Genomic DNA, 17,537 nt, shown 5'->3' with positions numbered 1-17,537 from the left:
TCAGGAGAGGCTTCCCTGAGGAGCTGCAATTTAACTGGTACCTGAATGTTAAGAAGGATTCAGAGCTGTGGGGATCCGAGGGTCACTCCAGCCACTGTGTGGAGAATGGACCATGGGGGGCAGGGGCAAACGGGAGGCCACTTGAGAAGCAGTAGAGTGAGCGAGGGGGCCATGATGGAGAGTTGGAAGGAGAGAAAGGGGGGGAAATGCAAAGACGTGGCCAACGTGGGCAGATTCAGGAAGTGGCGCCACCCGCGCGTGGATCAGCCTTTGGGGGTAAAGGAAGTGTGCTATAACGGTGACTCCTGGATTTGAGGCTTGAACACTGCTGGATACAGGGTGAGGCTGTTTTTCAAAGTGAGAAAGACAGAGGATGGAACAGGTTTTTGGTGGGAGGATATTTAAAACTCATGAATAGTTAATTGAACACAAAGTGCCTGCTGTTTGCTTACATTCGTTCCTTAATTTGTCAATAGTACTGTGAACTAGATACTTTGCCATTTTCCAAATGAGAAAAGAGTCTTGGAGAGGGGAAGTGACCCTCAGCTCATAGAGGACACACCTGCCTGCTCTTAACCATTAGACTCAATAGTGACTTTAAAATTAAACTTTTAAAAACACAGCTGACCCTTGAACAACATGGGCTTGAACTGCGCAGGTCCACTTATACTCAGATTTTTTTCAATAAATGTAGAGTCAGCCCTCCGTATTTGTGGGTTACACATCCATGGATATGGAGGGACCATCCTTTCATTGTATTAGGCCATTTTGTATAAGGGACTTGAACATCCACGGATTTTGGTATAAGAGGGGGCTCCTGGAAGCAATCCCCTGTGGATACGATAATAGAATTTTTAAAAATTGTTGTGGAAACATTTAAAAATTTTTTAACAACTTTTAATCACTTGGATAAATTATTTGGCATTTCTTTAAAAAGAAATAAATAATAATGTCTATATGGATGTCAAAATCCTCCAGTGAGGGATGGACATTAGACACTCTGGTCATTGGGCAAGTTGCCCAACAGGCACACAAACCCAGGCGAAGACATGGATTGTCCCTCAAGTGTGGGGATCCAGATTCTTAACATAGTGTCAAGGCCCTGCCTGGTCTGCCTCCCCCCTCTCTCCTCCATGAATTTCAGCCCATCCCCTATGACTTTCTGCTCATTTCTGTCCTCCTGCTGACCAGGACTTATGTTCACTTCCTGAAAGACTCCCTGCTCATCCAAACCTGGGATCCTCATCCTTCTGCCCTCTCCCTTGGTTAACTCCTACTGATATGACAGAACACAAGGCAAGCCTCACTTCCTCCAGGAAGTCTTCCCAGACTCCCATCTGGTTCTTTGTGTCAGGCCTCATAGAATCAAGCTCCTCTTCTCCTCAGCACCTTCCCTTAGTTTTAATTCTCATTCATCACTGTGATTTCTCACCACCTCCCCACTAGGAATGAAGGGACTGTGTCTGCTTTTGTTCACCAGGGAACCCCAGGTCTTAACTTGGAGCTGGCACTGAGTGGGAACTCAGTAATTGGCAAGTGAATGAATCATGTCTCTTGGCAACTTTGAATGGCTTTGCCTCTTGCCTGTGAGTCCTCAGGGGAAACTCCTGGCTGAGATGCAGCTCTGCCACAGCAATACCTGGCATTCCCCTGTGGAAGAACCATCCTGGTCTCCATATGGCCAGACCCTTGCTCCCAGGTCACCTGCTTTCCAGGCCACAGTGCTCCAGGGGGGGCCAACATGGCTGCCAGAACTAGGAGGGCAGGAGGGGGGACCCTAGGAGGGCTGTTATGGGAAAGGGGAGTGGAAGGCCTTTTGTTGTGGTGTTACGGGGAGGGGTCCAGAGTCTCAGTGTGACAGGCAGTCAGTGAGCTCCCACCAGCTCAGCCCAGTTATCTGGAAATACCTCCCACCCAGGGGCTCCAGACCACCAGCAGCCCTGCCCTGTTGGGGGGTTGGGAGCGCAGTTTCCATTAGGGAAAATGATGACTTCAACAGAGACCTCCCCCATTCCCAGCCGGTAGACCTGTCTCCGGTCCCTTACAGGAAGGCTTCATTTTGAGGCCCAAGCCGAGGCTGAGTGGGGAGGCAAGCTGCACTGTCCAAATATATGTAAATGGAGCTGTTTTCGCAAGCAAAGCAGAACCAGATGCCACCTCCTCCAGTGGAGGCCAGACCTTGGCCCTGGGCGGCAGGCTGGAGGCTGGGAGGCCTAGCTGTAGAGTTGTAAGGTGGAGGCTGGCCAGGGGTTGCAGCGTGGGGTCCTGGAAAGCTGGTTTCATGTTAGAGAGGGAGGATATTTTTATGCTGCCTGGCTAGACGGTGAGCTAGAGAAGGGCAGGGCCTGCATCTCACTCGTATCTGGGTTGCCAGCACGTGCTAAAGCCAGGTATGCCGTGGGACCCAGTCCATGTCTCCCAAAAGACTAGCTAGTCCCTGGGCCAGCTCTAGCTGTCACGGCAGTCAGACCTGGATTGGGCCACACCTAGTAGCTGCACAGCCTTAGCCAAATCACCTAACGGCTCTGTGCCTCAGTTGCCTCATCTGTGTAATGGGGATGATATAGTACCTGCCTCACAGGGTTGCCAGGGTGCCCAGGAGTCCATGTGGATAAATCTAGCCCTATGCTTGGCCCAGAGTTGGCTCTATGGAAATGCTCACTCTTAGTAACCCCTAACCATCTGGGCAGGCTGGCAAGGAGCTGGGGGAAATCAGCAGAATGGGAGACACTGGTCCACAGAAGTGGCAGCATGTGGACTCTGTGAATGGGGGAAATGGGGAGGTGACAGGGCAAAAGGCAGAGCCCCAGATGGCTGGTAGCCGCGGTTACTACAGGACACATACGTTTCAGAGGCTCAGTTTAGAGGGACGCAAAGATCAGGAGCCTAATAATTTTTAGATTCTTCTTTCCTATGAAGTTCCTTTAAAAATACAAGTAGGTGTGGGGTGGAGAGGAAAGAAGGACACCAGAGGGAGGCAGTGTGAGGCAGTGGTTAGCTACGGGCTCAGGGGTCAGGCTTCCGGGATCAAATCTCAGCTCTGCTGTGGTGCCACTTAGCCCGCCTCTCTGTGCCTTTTTTTTTTTTTTTTCCTCATTTGTTAAATGGGGCTATTAGAGGTGCTGATGTCATAGGGCTATGGTAGGCATTTGATGGGTGAATACCTATCAATGCCCAGAGTGGTGCCACGCCTTGTTGTAAATGTTTTTTTGTGTTTGCTTGAAAAGAGACAGGCTGGCAAAATGGAAAGTGTATGAGTTTGGTTCCAATACCTCAGTTCAAATCCAGTTTCCTCTGTTTCCCATCTATGTAATCTTGGATGAGTCACTGAGCCTCTCTGAATTTTGGGCACCTGTTTGGTAAAGTGGGAATAATAATGATGAGGATGATGGTGGTGATGATGATGATGATGATGACGATGATGGTGATGACGATGTGAGGGGCTAGTAGCACTCAGCAGGCAGCTGTGTCACGAGATTACCATGAGCTGAGATGCTCCTGGAGTATGAAGTCTTAGCTCGCAAGAAAAACTGACCTAAAAGCTGGGTTTTCAACGATCCCATGATGGTTAACTGTATGTGTCAACTTGAGTGGGCCATAGTGCCCAGATATTTGGTCAAATGTTATTCTGGATGTTTCTGTGAGGGTGTTTTTAGATGAAATTTACATTTAAATCAGTGGGCTTTGAGTAAAGCAGATTGTCCTCCATAATGTGGGTGGGCCTTGTCCAAACAGTTGAAGTCCTGAATAGAACAAAAGACTGAATCCCCCGAGCAAGAGGAAATTCTGCCAGAAGATGGCCTTTGGATTTGAACTGTAACAAGGACTAGTCTTTGGGTCTCTAGCCTGCTGAGCAACCCTGCAGATTTTGGATTGGTCAGCCTCTGTAATCACATGAGCCAATTCTTTAAAATAAATGTCTCTAAATATGTGTGTATATATGTATATACACACACACACACACACACATATATACACATATACATTATATGTATACACATTATAGATTATATGTGTACACACACATTATATGTAAACACACATTCTATTGGCTCTGTTTCTCTGGAGAACCCTGACTAATATAAATCCTATGTTTACTGATAATGAAAAGCAAGCCCATGCAGCACCAACCACCTCATGGATGAAAAGTAGGAAAAGGGAAGTTCTCAGCAGGCTACTTTGGAATTGAACTGGAAGTATATCCTCAAGAAGTAGACCCTTGGGTCCCCAGGCCCTGGGCAAGCCCTGAGTGACCTGGGTCTGGTTACTCTGTGAAGCCACAGCAGATTCAGCAGAAGGAAAAAAAGCTCCTTCTTGGTGAAAATGTCAGGGTAGTGAGGTTGATGAGATGTCCTTATGGAGCCCAGACTGTTCTCTATAAGGACCCACCTTGGGGAGAAACCCTGTGAATGGAGAGAAGTCTGGGGTCCTAGCCTGAGTTCCCTTCCATATCCCTGGGCCTCAGTCTCAGGCCAAGGGAACTGGGTAGGAGCGGAAGCAGCTCCTGGAGAGCAACCCAAGCAGCAGGCTGGGAAGAAGTCCTGTGGGGGAACCATGATTTTAACTCTGGGGGTGTTCAAGTTAAAAAGCTACTTCAAGGCCTGCTGGGTGGGTCACTGAGAAAGGAGAGGAACTCCTCCAGGTTCAGGGATTCAAGAAGAGCAAAGATTTTTTCCTGTGCCAACAAATTTAATTTTTTCTTCAAAAACATGTAAAAATTATTCAGGCACACTCCACTCTAATCTAACCATCTAATTTAATTTTTTGTATGTTGTCATTAAAAAATAACCTTGGTGTGTGCTTTTTCTTCTTACAAGCATGGTAAGTTTTTGTTATAGCATGTTAAGAAAATTAATATGAGCGCGGGGGGAAGAAATTTGCCATGCGTTAATTAGAGTAGGCCATTCGATGTTAATAAACAACTTCCAAATCTCAGCTGCTTAAAATAATAGATTGTTTTTGCTCATGCAAAAGTCCAATGACAGTATTTGATCCATGGCCTTTCTCTTGATGATTCTGGTACCCGGAATCCTCATATCTTATGGCTCCATCATCCTCTAGGGCCCTGAGTTCTTTGTCTCTAGCCAGTAGGTGGGAAAAAAGAGAGTAAAGACTGTGCAGCAGGATTTATGGGTTAGGCTTGAAAATGGCAAGCGTTATATTCTGCTCACATTTCATTGGCCAGAATTCAGTCACATGGCCACATCTGACTGCAAGGGAAGCTGGGAAATGTAGTCTAACTGTGTGTCAAGAAGAAGAGAAATTGGGTCTGGTGAACATATCATCGTGTCTGCCATAACCCAAACTTCTGCACCCTGACAGAACCACTATTCACATTGTGAGGGACCTCCTTCCATTCTTTTTTGTATGTCATGAATATTTTGCATAATAAAGCATTTGGCTGGGTTTTTGTCTCCAGTTCTGGGACGCAACCTCTAAGGCCTTGGAATTTGCTGGGTAATAGGAGTGCATTATTATTCCTGGTGGGCCCCTGGGACCACACCTAATAGTTCATACTAACAGGGTGGCTCAGGATAGGGACTGGCCATGCCTGAAAGACCAATCCTATGATTAGAGGGTTAGGGCTTTGAGCTGCGTGATATCAGCCCAACATCTGGGGAAGGGAAGGGGCTGGAGATTGAGTTCAGTCAATCATTATGCAATGAAGCCTCAATAAAAACTCTGGACTCTGAAGCTCTGGCGAGGTTCCTGGTTGGCAGTACTCTTGGTCATACATCGATGCCAGGAGGGTAACACGGTCCTGAGGGTGATGGAAGCATTGTGTTTGGAACCCTCCCAGACTTAGCCCCATGCGTATCTGCTAATTTGTGTCCTTTTTGCTATAATAAAACAATAATCATAATTATACTGCTTTTTTGAGTTCTGTCTTTCTAGCGAATTATGGAACCGGAGGGAGTCCATGGGGATCTCAGAGTCTGTAGCCAGCTGGTCTGAAGTGCAGGTAGCCCTTGTGTCTGGACGGAGGGCAGTCTTGTGGAGGACCATGTTCTTAATCTGTAAAGTTTGACCCATCTCTGGGTTCCTATGCAAATAGATGTACACCCATTGAAATGCATGTACTTGCAAAGATGGGCTAGCTCTATAAATCCTATATAAAAGATTTTTCTTTCACTTGACTGTTGTTGCTGATATCTTTCCAAGGATTTGATCTGAGTTCCTGGTTAGTCCAGTAACTCAGCCAGAATTCTAGAATTCCACTTGTTTTCCCAAGTTTGGGATGGCCAAACTCAGCATCTCACCCTTATCTGGCTCCCAGTCCCACGCCTGGCCCTTGTCTCTGACATCATCCAGAAGCACCTCTGAAGGAGGACCAGGTTGGCTTAGCAGGGCTAAGTTTGGGCAGAGAGACCCAGGCCCATGGCAAACCCTCCAGAGCCTGGGATGGCAGGTGCCCCTGACTAGAGCTGCGGCACAGGGTTGGAGATTTGGAGCTGCCCCGGACAATGTGGGTTGAAGCAATGGCCCCACCCAGGCTCCAGCCCACATGGACTTCTGGACTTGGCCAGCCCTGGAGCAAAGATCCAGCCTGGAGTCCCCAGTGCAGAGCTCCAGTTCCATCCAAGCTCCAGCCCTTCACCCACTGCTCATTGACAACAACCGGCTTCTTGGCACCTTCCTACAGGGATTGAGGCTAGGAAGAAGCAGAGTCTACATACCGTGCGTTAGGAGCCCTGGATGTGGCGAGGCTCTCCGGACGGGAGTGTGAGTACAAACCAGAATTAGACCACACCTTCTTTACCTTCTTAGGAGACAGAATGTCCTGGCAGAGAGAGCGTATGTCTTAGAGTTAGCTTGGCACGGGTTTGAGTCCAAGCTCTGCCACGTCCCAATTCTGTGGCTTTAGGCAATTCAGTCACTTTATTGCTCTGAGCCTCGGTTTCCTCATCTGTAAAACAGGAATAACACTAATAACTGTCTCACTGGGTTGGCGTAAACTCTGAAACAGTCTGAATCCTCAGATCTGGGCCCTGACAACCATGATTTGCCCAAACTTGGGTAGGCACAAGAGATCTATAGTCACCCAAGGTCACCCCACCCTCCCTCTGGGTCCAGAACGAGTGACGGCTCGGCTCTGGGAAGCCAGCTGTGTTTGGCACGGTCGGTCCCCTGGCCCCCAGGCATCCACTGGGTCTGGGTACCACAGAGGCGGAGGCCTTGTCATCCCAGCAGGGGTTCACATTCTTCCCCCTTCTTGGCGTCTGGAAACTCATCTCTGCCTTTTCTTCTCTTTAGGAGACAACAACAACAAAGCCAGGCTCCTGTCCTGGGGGACAGCGCTGCCCCCACCCCGCAGGAATGGCAGCGGGGAGGCCTTTTTCCACCCCTCCCCCTAGGCTAACCACAACTGTGCTGCTCCTGCCTTCCCTCCCTCCTCCTCCTCCGGCTGGCGGGCTGGCAGGGTGGAGGTCCCTGGGAAAACTCCCTGGAGGAGCCCGAGGAGCCAGCAGACGTCGCCCGGGGCCTTGGCAGGGGCCTGGACTCAGGATGCCCTGACATGGTGTCTGGTGGCTCAGTGCTGGCCTGTGGCGGCACTGCGCTGTGCAGGTGACACTTGTGATGCTCTGTATTCCCACAGGTGGGGCTGGGGAAGGGGAAGGATGGCCAGAGGGTTCGGTGCCCAGGGATGGGGATGGAGTGGTGGGGGCAGTAGAGATGAGGGCCAGGGCCAATGCTCCAGACTCAGAAGAGAACCAAACCCTCCTGCCTCTTCCCGGCTCTGCCTGCAAGAAGCTGCTGACCCACAAATGTCTCCGCCTGCAAAGGCAGCCACAGGTCTCATCTGGGAACTGAAAGGCGCCATGGCCATCTGCTCCCGGCTTCCCACCCCGCGCCAGACAGCCTGTACAACCTCCTTATGAAACGCTCATCCGGCCTCACCTCGGACACTTTTTTATTACTCAAAAAATGCACTTTCATGATAGCAAAGCTGAAAGACAGAGTTTTCAAAAAGAAAAAGAGTGATTACTCCAAACTCACTATTTAGAGCAAAATCACTCTTGACCTAGTATTGCGTTTCCTCCCAGACTTTTATATAAGATATAAAACAGGGCAAGTTAAAGTGTGGCCTGGGAACTGTTTGTTCCCAGTCCCTGAAGAGATAAGTGTGGAAAACAAGAGTAAGCCTTTAGAAACTTCCATAGCAATTTGACACGGACACCACATTTTTATTTACCGTGTTTTACAAAAGTACTGACTTGCAACAGATTGAAAATTGCAGAGTGGTCCTTCAGCATAGCTAGTTTGAGAGGCACTAATATAGATATTTTGATAAAAATGGGTTCATATTCTGTTTTGTAACCCACTCCCCACCCCATCTTCATACTCTGTCTCCCTTACCATGTCACGTTGTGTTTAGTGGCTGCTTGCTTCCACGGATGCTCTGCAGTTTTGTTACCAGACCTTAAAGCTGGACATCCAAATGGTCTTCAGTTTTCAGGATAATAAGCAATGCTTGGTGAATGTCCCTGTTCATACTCACATCTCTGTTCATTTGTGCCATTATTTCCTTCAGATAAAGTTTCAGAAATGGAATTACTGGAACAAAGGATGTATATCTTTTTTAAGACTTTAGACACTTGTTGCTAAAATGATGTAAAAAAAAAAAAATCTGATCCATGTCATACCTTCACCAGTAAGTTAGGAGAGCTCAGTTTTTAAGGCAGGCTTCCTGTGGGGGACCCATCGTACGAAACAGCTACCTCTTCCAGTGAGAGATCTTTCAGATAAGATTTAGTCTCCTTGTCTCCAGCTCTTTCAGCCATTTCTCACAGGGATCCAAGAACAGCTTGGCTCAGAAGGGGCCTTAGAGATCCCCAGCCCAGGAGTTTCCAATTTGGGTTCCATGAGACACTGGTTCTTCAGGATGTTAATTGGTGCTCATAGACAATAGAATTTAGGATTGAATCATCTTGGGAATCAGTGAGTTAAACAAATCCAAGAAGATAGTCTCTGCTGCAAGACTTCTCAGAGAGTTTAATATATTAATGTGCATTATTTTTCACCAAGAAGGGGCTATAGTGAATCAAGTTTCCCAGGCTCATTTGACCACAGGATCCTTTGACGAGCAGCAGCTCAAAGAATCAACAGTCCATCTATGCCCTTCCCCAGCACAGTGGTTTTCAAACTTTTTAAAAAGTTTTATAAAAATTATTTCTTCAAATTATTTTCTATAAGAAATCCAAATTTATATGAAACAGATAAAAGCAGGGATGGGACCACACAGAAGCCTGATGATTCACTGTCCTTCCCAGTGGGGCCCCTGGGAAGGTGTTCAGAACGCCTAGGGAGCCACGTGACACCATTTGAAGGACACACTCAGCTCTGCCTCTTATCCCCCACCGAGGACCGTTTGAAAGGTCAGTGTAGGGGGAAGAGGACAACTTCATGCACAGCTAGTAGCATTTATTGAAAATGTATGGGTCAGATCCTACGCCAGGTGTGGGGCTTTAGAAAAAAATAAGACCCATCCCCTTGTCCCCAAGGAGTTTAAGTCTGGCATGTGAGATGCACATAGACACAGGCAAAGGGGATTACAAATAGCTATGTAATAAAGACAAGTGGTACGACTGACCATTGTTTTCATCTGCCACACACCCCTTTGGGAAGCTGCCTTTCCCCTGCTCCATCACTGGCAAGGTGCCAATCACAGTAGTCCATGTTTCTGGCCCACCAAGTGGTGATGTGACCCTTGCCAGGCCCATCACTGCACCTTATTCTCCTGGTCTCAGTGACGGATCTGGGATGGCACATGGTCCAAACCTGGCCAATCAGAATCATTCCTTAGGATTGTAGACAGATGCTCTCATTCACGCAGGGCCACTAAATCGGGATGGCGGGAGCCTGCAACTGCCCATGACCATATTCTCTTTCTGCCCCCCACTGCATGGAGGTACTACATCTGTAGTAGGAAAGAGTGAGGGCAGCCCTAGAGAAATGAAGGGTTGAGTGATGAAAGGCACAAGAGTCCTGATATTCATTTCTGGGACTTTCTCCAAGCTTGGACTTGCCAGATACATGAGCCAATTAATTCGCCCTTAAGATGCTAGTAAGAGCTGAGTTTCTTCTGGGTTTTTTTTTTTCTTTTTATCAAAGGTGTCATTGACTAACGCAAGAAACAAAGGAGCTCAAGGAGGGAGATGTTTCTTCCAGCTAGAAGAGTCAGAGAAGGTATCTTGCAGGATGATAAGCTTGAACTTGACTTGGGAGGATGTAAACCCTCTAGGTAGGAGGTGGTAGAGCATTGCAGACAAAAGGGACGGGGGTGAGCAAAGACATAGGAGTGGAAAAGTATAACAGTTGATAAGAGAACAGGGGAGTAACTGGGAAGACAGGTTTGGACCATTCTGTGGGATGGCCTTGAATACCAGGGTGAAAGGTTTAAATGTTATCTGGTTGGCAATGGGGAGCCACTGAAGGTGTTTGAACATACATGGTGGAGATAGAGAAGGGATGATATGGCCCCTTTGGTGTTTTGGGAAGACCTCTGTGACAGCAGGTGACAGGTGGGGCATGGGCAGGTAAAGGGAGGATGGAGCACTGAATGACTTGGAGCACAGAGCTGCCACCAGTTGAACAGAGAAATGAGCAGGAGACGCTGATTTGGGGGCAGGAGGGCAGATTGGATTAGGCCACACTGAGGTTGAAACTTGCTATGGACTGCCTTGTGACCCCCTCACCCTGATAATTCATATGTTGGAGATTTAACTTCCAGTGTGGCTGTATTTGTAGTAAGGAAGTAATTAAGGCTAAATGAGGTCATAATGGTGGAGCCCTGATCCGATAGGATTAGTGTCTTTACAGGAGGAGATACCAGAGAGTTATCTCTCTCTCTCTCTCTCCCATGTGAAGATACAGTGAAAAGGTCTGCAAGCCAAAAAGACAGCTCTCATCAGGAATCAAATTGATCAGCCCCTTGATCTTGGACTTCTCAACCTCCAGAACTGTGAGAAATATGTGTCTGTTGTTTAAGCCACCCAGGCTGTGGTGCTCTGTTATGGCAGCCTGAGCTGACTGAGACAAGGCCACGTGGGACACCAGACTGGGGACATCCTGTGGGTGGGTGGAGACAGGTGAATTTGGGTGAAGCTCCACCTGGGGGCACTCTTCTTGGGGATGCAGATCTGCCTAGACCTGCAGCCAGCTGTTTAGAGGATCAGGCGTAACCATCACCACTATCTGTTTCCAAATCTTTTTCATCATCTTGAACAAAAACTCTGGACCCATTAAATAAAATCCCCCTTCTCACCTCTCCCCAGTCCCTGGTAACATCTATTCTACTTTCTGTCTCTATAAGTTTGCCTATTCTTGGTACTTCATGAAGGTGGAATCATACAATATTTGTCCTTCTGTATCTGGCTTATTTCACTTACGGTAATGTTTCTATGGTTCATCTATGTTGTAACAAGTGTCATAGTTTCATTCCTTTTTATGGCTGAAAAATATTCCATTGTATTTACATGCCACATTTTATTTATCCATTCATCTATTTTTAATGGGCACTTGGGTTGTTTCCACCTTTTGGCTATTGTGAACAATGTTGCGATGAAGGTGTCTTTTTTTTTTTCCTGAATCAGTAAAAAAACATTTTTATCTACAAAATAGATTAAAGGGGAGTCACTGTGTTTTAACTGAGATTTGATTCCACCCACAATCTCCCCACACCCTGCAGCAGCTCCATAGACCTGAGCCACCTTCCCAAACACCTCATGAAAACTTGAGTCCAGCCCAAACCCCTCGACGTTCAGCTTCCTGTGGAAGGTGGCACTCTCTTGACCCCTACCCCTACCCCATAACCTGTTCTTTCCCACAGCAGCAAACGGACACTGTCACCCAGCCATCAGCTCAAGCGCCAAATCTTAATCCTCTACTTTCTATCATGGCTTATATCTATTCCATCAGCAGCTCCCATCAGCTCAACCTTCCAAAATACTGTAGAACCTCATTCTGTCCACTGCTCTCCCTCACTAGTCTGGGCCATCATCCTCTCTGGCTGCAACTGAAATAGACCTGCTAGGTCTCCCTGCTTCCTTCCACTGCCCCTCTGCAATCCACTTTCCTCCCACTGCTAGAGCGGGCTTTGACAACAGCCAGATCACGCCACACCTCTGTTTACAGCTCTCTACTGACTTCCCATTTCCCTTAGAATTGAGTCCAGATTCCCTCCTCTGACTTATAAGGCTCCGCATCTACACGCCCCAGTCACTGCACTTCCACCAAGTCCATCTGTGCCACTTCCCCTGCTCACATGCCATTCCAGCCACTCTGCCCTTCCCTGCTTTCTCCTTCCTTGGATGGGGCTTCTGCAGTTTGATGCTTTTTCTGCTCGAAACCCTCCTCACCCGGATCTTTGCACAGTTAGCTGCTTCTCAACTCTGAGGGATCCACTCGGATGTCACCTCTTCCGAGAAGAAGACCACCAGACCTGACCACCAGACTGAAGCAGCTGACCACCAGACTGAAGCAGCTGCTCGGTGCCCCCAGGCCTGGACATCTCCCTCTCCTAACCGCACTTAGGGTCTTTGCACCATTCATCGCTATCCAAAAGAATCAGCTGGCTTTATTTCCTGTTCACTGTCCCTTTTCTCCCTGTAGACGTTAACTCCGCTAGAACAGGGGCTGGTTTTGTTTGCCATTCCACCCGTCCCCCACCTCTCTGTTCCTAGAACAAAGCCTGGCACGAAGGCGCTCAACTGCTATTTAAAATTAACGCAATTAAATGCATAAGGGTTTGTGATCAGGGGTAGAGCTGAAGTCTGCATGGGTTTTCTGTGGTTCGTAGCGGGATCCAGGCTCTGCCAACACTTTCCATGGAGGGTCTCCCATAAACAATAAAAGCGTGGACCATCTTCTGCTCGGTGGTCGCAGGAGTGTCACTTTCTCATCAGGGACATCAGCGGCTGGGAGGATATCTTTCAGAACATGGACAAGCACAGATATGGACCCTTTCCGTGAGGGTGCCCACCCCATGCCCAGGGCTCTGGGACTCCACAAGGGAAACTGGTCCACTGGGGATCAGCCTCTGCTCCTAGCAGTTCCAGGAAACCTCGTGGCTTCCCAACATGCGGTCTTTTCTGCTCCAGGGAGGAAGGCGATGTTTCAGAGACAGCGCCTCCCTGTTTTGTGGTTGGCCTATTCTTGTGCCTCAGAATGCTCTTCTCGGCGCTGACATCTGCCCCCTCTCCTTCTGGTGCCAGGCCTCTGGAGCCTCGCTCGCTGGGTGGCAAGGGCTTCCTCAGCCCGCACACCCACCTGGGCTCTGGCAGGCACGCTAGGAGGAACTCAGCGTGTGGCATTCGGGAGCTCCTCTCCGGCGTCCCCTTGGCTCTTCCTCCTCCTGCCAAACAAAAGGTTCCCGCTCAGGCAGGGACAAGAGCCCATCTGTAATTGTGGAACAAACAGCAGACCAAGCCTTTTCCAGCAGGGAGAGCAGCAGGGCTGCCTGGGGCCTAGGCCTGATTTGCTTGCTTTTTCCCAGGCTCGGAGCAGTACAGGAGGCTGTGGTGGAAACATCCACCTTCTGGAAGAGTCAGAGGACTGTGCATCTGGTCTGGGGCTGAGCCCATTCTCTCTACCACCCCTTTCTGCTGGCTGTGCTCCCTTGCAGCTGGGCTCCTCCCTCACTCTCTCCTCTCCGGCCTCTGGATTGATGGTCATTGACTGCTGCTGCCATATGCTTTTCCTCCGACACCCAGTTCATCATGACTGGACCCTTCCAGAAGCTGACACTGGTCCCCTTTTCCTCCTGCATCGTTCCCTCAGTGAGCAAGCATGAAATCTTCCTATCATCACGATACTCGTTCCATCATCGCGCTTACCACTTACGACCTTTAGCATCACCCCCATAGTTAACCACCTACCATCACCATCATGGTTGCTATGTGTCTGGCACCAGGCTAAGCACTCTGCATGTCTCATTTATTCCTGGTGAAATCGTTTTTAGTCTTCTCTTCATTTCACGGATGAGGAAACTGAACTCAGAGAGGTTGATTCACTTGTCTAGGGTCACACAGCTGGTGAGTGGCAAACTGGGATACTAACCTGACGCCCGAGGTCTGCTCAGCCCCCAGGCCATGTGGCTTCCCGTGGCAGAGGGTACAGGACGTGAATCCCGAAAGCAGACTGCTGGAGCTCTTCAAGTCCCGGTCCTAGTCCTGCCATCGGCTAGCTTTGTGACTTTCGTCGTTATTTGACTTCTCTATGCCTCAATATGCTCATCTGTGACACGCGGATGAGGACAGTACCTGCCTCCAAGTCCTGTAAGGACTAAACGAGTTAATACATGGAAAGTACGTACAGCGTACGTGGTAAGTGCTCCCTGACCGTTGCAGAAGGTGTAATAAGACACAGCCCCTGCCCTCGTGAGCTTCTAGTTGAATGGGAAAGATCACCACATCTTGGGATGATCTAAGCCACAACAGGGAAAAGAACAGGGCACACAGGCATATGTGGCAGGGATACCAACTGGCCACGAGGGCTTCCACTCCTGGCCATGCCTGGACCAAGTTAGTTCTTTTTTTTTTTAACAAACTTTTTATCTGGGGATAATTTTAGATTTGTAGAAAAGTTGCAAAGGTAGTACAAGAGAGTTGTCATATATTCTTCCCGCAGCTTCCCCTAATGTTAACATCTTATATAACCACGCTACATTTGTCAAAATGAAGAGATGAACCTTGGTACAATCCTATTAACTAAACTACAGTCTTTGTTGGGATTTCAGCAGTTTTTGCAATCCAGCATCCAATCCAGGATACCATATGGCATTTAGTCAGCTTAGTTTTGAAGGATAAATACGAGTTCACCAGGGCACAGCTCTAGGCATTGGAGCTTCTGAGCATGACAGAGATGGGAGGACCACCTAGACTTTGTAACATATGCCTGAAGACCATGCTATTTTCCCGGAAATAAGATAGAGGAAGTGAGACCACAAAAGATGTTCACTGTGTCAGCCATTCCCAGGCACACTCCCTTCAACCATGAGCCCATGGAAAGGATATAGGAAGAGGTAAATACGGATTCAGGCCAAGGCTGCCTCCTCAGGCCTATCTCCTGCACGGAGGGCCTGAATGAGGGATTTTACAAGCAAGCTCAAACAGGAAACACAGCACAGCCTTTCAGGCTAGGATGGAGCCCTCTGGCTTCTGCGCTGTTGGAATGAGGTGGACATGGGACTGACCACCTGATGGAGGCCCCTGGGGCTGATTTCTGGGCCTTGGGAGGCATGAGTGACCTTCAGGAAGAAGATGGTGGGATGTGCAAGGGCAGCAGGGAAGCAGGGTCTCCCTGGGGGAGGCCTCTTATAAGGGACACACTCCTGCTCTTCTCTTTTGCTCACTTGTTCTATCTTGGCTGTTCCTCACCGTGGGAGTGGTAAGCCACTGAGGGCATGGGTTTGGCAGCAAAGGGTAACGGAGGTGGCTCAGTCAGCTCTGGGTCCGGGTCTGCCCCAGCCTCCATGTGTGTGACCCACTTGGGCTTCCAGGGCCTCCTCCTTGGTCTTGGGGCCAAGGCCACAGCTACGATCTCCTATGACTGGCCTCATCTCTCCCCAGGGCAGGGATCATGGTGTCTGCGTTCATTTGTCCTTTTGTGTGACACAGATATACTGAACAGCCGCCCTGAGCCAGGCACTGTGATAGGCCCTGGGGGTACAATGGGGGTGCTTCTCACAGAGCTCCATCCTCTCAATAGCCTATCTTCAAAAAAATTACAAATGGGGGCTTCCCTGGTGGCGCAGTGGTTGAGAGTCTGCCTGCCAACGCAGGGGACACGGGTTCGAGCCCTGGTCTGGGAAGATCCCACATGACACGGAGCAGCTAGGCCCGTGAGCCACAACTACTGAGCCTGTGCGTCTGGAGTCTGTGCTCCACAAGAGAGGCCGCGATAGTGAGAGGCCCGCGCACCGCGATGAAGGGTGGCCCCCGCTTGCCACAACTGGAGAAAGCCCTCGCACAGAAACGAAGACCCAACACAGCCAAGAATGAATAAATAAATAAATGTACTATTCAATTAAAAAAAAAAAATTACAAATGGTTAAACCTTCTTATAGCTCCAGGGAGTTTCCTACTGCTACCATAACAAATTACCACAAACTTAGTGTCTTAAAACAACATAAATCTATTATCTTACAGTTTTGGAGTTCAGAAGTCCCAAATCAGTCTCACCGGGCCAGAATCAAGGTGTTGGAAGGGCAGCTTCCTTCTGGGGAGGAATCTGTTGCCTCGGCTTTGCCGGTTTCCAGAGGCTGCCTACATTCCCGAGCTCACGGCCCCTTCCTCCATCCTCAGACCAGCAGTGTGGCGGCGTCTCTCCTCTCTGACTTCCGCCGCTCCGTCCTTACATCTTTCTCCCTTACAGGACTCTTGTAATTACAATAGGCCCACTCAGATAATCCAGGATAATCTCCTCATCTCAAGATCCTTAACCTAATTACATCCAACATCTTTGTAGGCCATTGTTCAGCCTACCACAGGCTCTTTCTCGAAGTGTTTGACGGCCCAGGCTCTTGGACCTGGGTTTGAATCCATGTCCTGCCGTTTCCTACTGTGTGACCTTGTGTTAGTGAATCGCTCCGTGCCTCAGTTTCCTCACCTGTAAAATGAGGTTAATCAGTGCATCTATCTCAAGGGTTGTTGTAAGAATTAAAGAAGCCACCACGTGAGTTCTAGCCAGGGAACCTTAATTGAAAACAACAGGAGTTGCCTTTGTGCTGCTTGAAGCAGAAAAGTCATCAGGAGGGCTGGAAATCTAGGGCCAGAAAATCCCAGAACTGGCAGCCAGAACCACAGCCCAAACCAGGCTACGCCCAGTGAAGCTTTCTGTGTACCACCCCCAGCTCTGTGCACCCGACGCCTGCTGCCTGTGGCCTCGCCACCCCAGGACAGTGGCGGGCATGGGGTCAGACTCTCCCCTGCCCCTGGGCTGAATTAAGCGAGAGGAAGGAGCGTCGGATTGGCTGGCTCTGGTCACATGCCCCCTTCCTGGTTGCAAGGGTCCCTGGGAAAGCAAGGATCTGGTTTCCTTGGGTTCTTGGTGGAAGGCTGGCTGTCCTCCCCCAACATGGCTCATGCGATGGGGAACTCCCCAAGCACAAAAAGAGATTCAGCCCCCAAATCAAGAACTCATCCGATGCCACTCATGGTTAGTATTGGTCCAGGCTTTCTACTGATGGTTGTGGTAAAATTGCACCCATTCCCCAGAACTGGAGAGGGAGGCAGAGCTACTGGTCCCTGTCAAAACTCGCTTGGATGTGGCCCGATGTCACAGGCACTCTCATCCAGATGCCAGCCAAACACCAAGAATGTCAGCCGTTCCTGGGTGGCCATCCAGTCAACAAGACCCCGCTTGGGCTGGAGAGCCTGCATTGCTGGCTAACTTCATCAGCTTTTGTTGGATGGAGAAAAAGAGAAACCGGGAGAGTGAGAACGAGTGTGCAGCAAGGGGAAGGCGTCTGAAAGATGTTTTTAATGTGCATCAGATTATGCAGCCAAGCCAGGGGCCTCTGTCCAGCTTCCCGGCAC

This window comes from Eschrichtius robustus, chromosome 11 (genome assembly GCF_028021215.1).
Source record: "Eschrichtius robustus isolate mEscRob2 chromosome 11, mEscRob2.pri, whole genome shotgun sequence".
In the NCBI taxonomy this organism is placed as follows: domain Eukaryota; kingdom Metazoa; phylum Chordata; class Mammalia; order Artiodactyla; family Eschrichtiidae; genus Eschrichtius; species Eschrichtius robustus.
Note: the sequence above shows the minus strand (reverse complement) of the source record.